Below are 6,110 nucleotides of genomic sequence, written 5' to 3'. Positions count from 1 at the left end.
GCACCCCTGTCTGGACGATGCTCCGTCCGCGTATAGCGACCATCTCTCGGAGGCGTTCCCGGTATTTTCGTTGGTCGTGGCGAGTTCGATGACGAAATCGGCGAGGACTTGCGCCTTGGCGCAGGTGCGTGGCCGGTATTTGATATCGTATTCGCTGAGTTCTATGGCCCATTTGGCTAACCTGCCGGACTGGCTAGGACTGTGAAGGATGGTCCGAATGGGTTGGGACATCATCACTACGATCGTGTGCGACTGGAAATAAGGGCGCAGTTTGCGAGCCGACATCACGACTGCTAGTGCCAGNTTGAGCCTTAAATGGGATAGAGATACTTGGTTGATCTATTCCCTCGACGGGTATGATTCGTTTGACCGAAGGGTCGGAGGTGGAAGCTAGCGCAGCGAGGGCGTCGGCGGCTGAATTCTCTCCCCGGGGAATTTTGGTGAGTTCGAACGTTGAGAACTGCTCGGCCATTGATCGAACGACTTGGAGATAAGCGCCCATCCGCTCACAATTCGTGTCGTAGCTCCCATGGAACTGACCGGTTACGAGCTGCGAGTCGCTGAATGCAGCGAGCTCTTTGACACCCACACCTAATGCCAGCCGGAGTCCGGCTATTAGGGCCTCGTACTCAGCCTCGTTGTTCGAGGCTACGAACCCAAGTCGGAAGGACTGTTCCATTATTTCGTTGGTCGGGAATATGAGTCGGATTCCGATTCCGCACCCCTGTCTGGACGATGCTCCGTCCGCGTATAGCGACCATCTCTCGGAGGCGTTCCCGGTATTTTCGTTGGTCGTGGCGAGTTCGATGACGAAATCGGCGAGGACTTGCGCCTTGGCGCAGGTGCGTGGCCGGTATTCGATATCGTATTCGCTGAGTTCTATGGCCCATTTGGCTAACCTGCCGGACTGGCTAGGACTGTGAAGGATGGTCCGAATGGGTTGGGACGTCATCACTACGATCGTGTGCGACTGGAAATAAGGGCGCAGTTTGCGAGCCGACATCACGACTGCTAGTGCCAGCTTTTCCATAGCGGGGTATCGCATTTCAGCGTCAACAAGGGTCTTGCTGACGTAATAGACGGGTTTCTGTTCCCCCTCGTGCTCTCGTACCAATACCCCGCTTACCGCGGAGTCGGATACGGCGATATAGAGGAAGAGGTGTTCCCCATCCGCAGGCTTCGACAGGACAGGGGGTTCAGTGAGGTACTTTTTTAATTCTTGGAATGCCTCTTCACACTTGTCGTCCCACTCGAATTTCCGATTGCCCTTAAGCAACTGGTAGAATGGGAGGCAACGGTCTGTAGACCGCGCAATGAATCGGTTCAGGGCGGCTATCCGCCCTGTTAACCTCTGGACCTCCCGAGTTGTCCTTGGCGAAGGCATTTCGAGGAAGGTCGCAATTTGTTTTGGATTCGCTTCGATCCCACGTTCTGTGACCAGATACCCAAGGAATTCTCTCGACGCGACACCGAACGTGCACTTGGTCGGGTTGAGCTTCATTCCATACAGGTTTAGTATTTTGAAGCATTCTTCGAGCTGAGGAATATGATCCTGCTCGCGCATTGACTTGACGAGCATATCGTCGATGTAAACTTCCATGGTTTTTCCAAGATGCTCGGCGAACATCTTGTTGACTAACCTCTGGTAGGTTGCTCCTGCGTTTTTAAGTCCGAAAGGCATTACTTTGTAGCAATAGGTGCCTCGGTCCGTGATGAACGCGGTCTTTTCCTGGTCGGCGGGGTCCATCAAAATTTGATTATACCCCGAGAAGGCGTCCATAAAGGAGAGAGTCTCGTGTCCGGCGGTTGCCTCGACCAGTCGATCGATATGAGGAAGCGGATAATTGTCCTTCGGACAGGCTTTGTTGAGATCTTTGAAGTCAATGCAGATCCGCCATTTCCCGTTTTTCTTTTTGACCACTACGGGGTTGGCTAGCCACTCGGCGTACTGGACCTCGCGGATAGACCCTATTTTCAATAGTCGATCCACCTCGTCGTTCACTGCTTTCGCCCTTTCGAGGCCGAGCTTACGACGCTTCTGTTTTATGGGTTTGTAGGTGGGGTCGATGTTGAGCTGGTGAGAAGTCACGCTAATGTCGATTCCTTTCATGTCCGATGAGGACCAGGCGAAGGTGTTGTGATTCCGACCCAGAAACTGGATCAGGTCGTTCCTTGTACTAGGTTTGAGATCGGCCCCGATTCCAACGCATCGTTCCGGGTGCCCTTCCATGATTGGGACCTGATCGACCTTGGTCATTACGGGTCCGCGCGAGGCGGGATCTGTGCGCTTAACGAGCTGTCTTGATTCCAGCTCGTCAGCGATCATTAATTGCTATTGGTCGGATTTTTTGATCAGATCGTAGCCGCTTCTGTAACACTGTCTTGAGGTTCGTTGGCTACCGTAGATGGTGGCAATTCCGCCCCGTGACGGGAACTTCACACATTGGTGGTACGTTGACGGGACCGCCTTCATCCCATACAACCAAGGTCTACCGAGGATAGCGTTGAAGGGGGCGGGACGATCGACGACCACGAAGTCGACGAGACGTCGTACCCCACGGGCTTCCACTATGAGGGAAATGGTGCCCTTAGCTAAGGTCGTGTCGCCGGCGAACCCGGTGAGCGGGGTTTTGGCCCCTTTTAGCTCGGAATCAGGATAACCCATCCGCCTAAAAGCATCGTAGAACAAGAGATCGACGGAGCTCCCGGTGTCGATCATTATTCTGGAGAGCTCGCATCCCCCGACGTCTAACCTTACGATTAGAGCGTCGTCGTGGGGTTTATCCAGGTCCGCGGTTTCGCTTTCCCAAAACGTAATCTCGTAGTCCGGGTCCGAGCGGGGTTTCCGTTCACGATGGTAACTATCGACCCTACGTTGGTAGGCCTTGATCGAATTAACTGAGTTACGACATAAGGAGGGTCCTCCCGTGATGAAGTCGACTCTATGAGTTGGATTTGACTCTTTGAAACATCGGGAGATGAACGGGCGGAAGCTCGCGAGCCTCCGGGGAGCCGGAGGCGGGGTAAATACCGAGCCGGGGGAGGTACGGCAAAGAGAGAGTCCTTTGAACACCAGGTCAATGCGTTTCTTTGGGGCTGGAGGGGGGGAAGATCCCTCGGCCTCGTCGGTCCTTTCGCGCTTAGCTGCGGCTTCTTTGGTAGTGGCGTTGGCTTCTCTCGCCCTTTCTCCCTCTTTATCGAGGTCGATTTCGCCGAGATCTCCCGCTTCGTGCTTCCGCGCGAGGAGACGTCCCACGGTTCTGCACTCTTCAGTCGAGTGTCCGCGTATTTTGTGATACTTGCAGAATTTCTCGGGATCGAAGTTCGGGTTTTTTGCTTTGGGTGCGGAGTCAACCGCGAAAGCATGCAAACCAGACTCAAACGGCTCCTTCCGGAGAGTCTTTTTGGGAGGATTGTACGGTGCTTTTGATGACTTATGGATCTCGGCCAGAGCGGCCCGCTCCTCTTCTGCTCGGGCGAAATTAATCGACCTATGGAGTGCGTCGTCGAGCGACGGGGGTTGTCGAACAGTGAGCTCTTCGCGGAATTTCGAGGTGTACCATAAGCCATGCCGAAGGGCTGCCAGGGCAACCTCGTCGTTTAGGTTGGTTATCCTGGCTTTGGTTGACTTGAAGCGATTGATGTAATCGCGGAGCGGTTCGTCTTTTTCTTGGACGAGAAGCCAAAGGTCTGATTCGGTCACCTTAGCTTGGAAAAAGACTGAATACTGCTTCAAAAATGCCGAGGCGAGCTGATCGAAGCTGTCAATGGAGTTAGATTCCAAAGAGGCGAACCATTCCAACGCCGGTCCCACCAGGTTCTCGGCGAAGTAACGGCAGTAGCCGGCTTCACACTCGTCGTCGGTGAGATAAGCTTTTGTTATGGCTAATCTGAAAGCTCGGAGGTGCGCTCCCGGGTCCGTTATGCCCGCGTATTCGGGAAGGCGGAGCTTGCCCACGTCACGAAGGCGAACCTTCGCGATTCGGTCTGTGAACGGGGTACGCCTTGTTTCGGCGATCACGCGATCGATGTCTGGGGCTGCGCTTGTTGCCAGGTGCACCTTAGAGCGGATTTGGGCCATCTCGGCGCTTGCCTTATTCATGTACTCGGTTAGGAACTGCGCGCTGAATGCGCCGCTACTCGGAGGTCCGGGAAGACCGAGATCCTCGGTCGTTATTCCTCGTGACGCCCCATTTCTGAGTTCTCCTGTCGGGACTGGATCCAGTCTCACCGAGGAGCCCTCCAGAGCCCCCGAGGTGCGGAGGACCTGCCCTGCTGACCCGACGTCCCCGGATGGGGGATGCTCGTCACGTCGCGAGCTCGCGTTACCATTTAAGACCGACGAGCTCGGAGCTCCGTTGCTCTCTGACGGCGCGAAAACGGGTAACGTTCTGATCCCGGGCGGGGTAACGTGGACCGCCTCAAAGTCGAGACGAGTCCGGGGAAGCGCTCTTTCGTGGGATTGGTTAAAGCTGTTCTCGAAGAGTACGCGGAATCCCGATATGGTCCGAGATTTGCGCGAGAAGCGAGCTCTTGTTCATGCCGCTCGATTCTGTTCATGAGGGCCCGATTTGTCGCATCTTGACTTTGGGTCTTATCGATCAGAACGGCGAGCATTCCGCGAATCTCGGACAGATCGTTGCTGACGGGGGTCCCGGAGGAGACCACCGGCGCATGGTGCTGTCCGGGTCGGTTCGTTCCGTTATTCTCTGAACGAGTCCATACTCGGGACTGATTCCTGTTTCCTGTCAAGATCGCGGGGGCCGTGGGAACAACCCCGACGGTAACCCCTGGGTTTGTACTACCGAGATTCTGAGTTTGGGCGGGTCTGTGATGAGTGAGACCCGAACCTCCCAAAATACTTTGGTTCGGTGCTTGACTGTCGTCAAGTGATGAGCCTGTCCCGGGTCTGACTAGATCTGTAACCTCGTTATCGGACTGGGCTGACGCGGGTGCACCCTGGGAAGGTGCACTGATGGAGGTGGATCCGTGGACTGCCGCTGGTGGAGCAGTCTCTGAGATGATTGTGTTAGCGGTGGATGGATCCATTTCGCTGGAGTTCAAAGCAGTCGATTTTTGAGAATAGAAAGACCTAAGTCCCCACAGGCGGCGCCAAATTGTTGGGGCTAGAAACAACAATTAGAAGAATAAGTTTGTAAAATGAGATCTGGGCAGACTTTCGGTACAAATCGACTTAGAACTATGAAAAACAACGAACTGGACTTTTGTATTCACTTTTTCTATTGATTCGCTCTGAGCTTGATTACATGTGTTGTGTCCTTCACATTCATCTGCTATTTAAACTAAAATTCCTCGAAACCCTTCCTGAACGTCTCGCTGCAATCTCGGCTCCCCAATCCCGATTTCTTCTCCAGGTTGACTTTATCCTCCTGCTCGGGTTTTCCTCCATGGGCTCTTACTGGGCCTCTTTTCCTGGCCTGCGCGTACGCCCTAATGGGCTTATTTGGTGGGCCTTATGATCGTGGAAACCCAACACCAACAATGATTATTTTGTTTTAATATTATATAATATGATACATACAATTTTGTTTTTACTAGAAGATTGGATAATTATTGTCTTTTGCTCAGATGCCAAATGCATTGGGCTGTGGCGTTGCCGTTGTTTAACTTAGTCGTCTATTACTATTGGATAAAATAAAATAAAGTGTATAATTAATTATTATTATTATTTTTTTGTTGTCAAAGTTAATTATTTGTCGCTGGAAAATTGTGTTTTATTCAGTAAAATACCGATGTAATGTATGGGGTAATATATGAATATAATGTTGTTGTTTTGTCGTTTGATAATAAAATATATACTTTGTGTCTTTGTCCTTTGAATATCGCTAACAAAAAAAAATAACTTTTGTCATAATTTTTTATTTTTTATTTTTATGTTGGCTTCACAGTTTATACATTTTTTTTTTGTGTGGTCAACCATAGTTTATACATTTATAAAGGTAATTTATTTGCTGTAATATAAGAAAACGAGGAAGCCAAAAAAATAATATCAAAAGTGAATAATGTAAAAACTTATTAATTTTGTGTTTCTTTTTTGTTTTTTCCCCGTTTCACCTGTGAAATCACACAAAAGAAAAAAAAAAAAAAAA

The sequence above is a fragment of the Camelina sativa genome, chromosome 15 (assembly GCF_000633955.1).
Source record: "Camelina sativa cultivar DH55 chromosome 15, Cs, whole genome shotgun sequence".
NCBI lineage: Eukaryota > Viridiplantae > Streptophyta > Magnoliopsida > Brassicales > Brassicaceae > Camelina > Camelina sativa.
Note: the sequence above shows the minus strand (reverse complement) of the source record.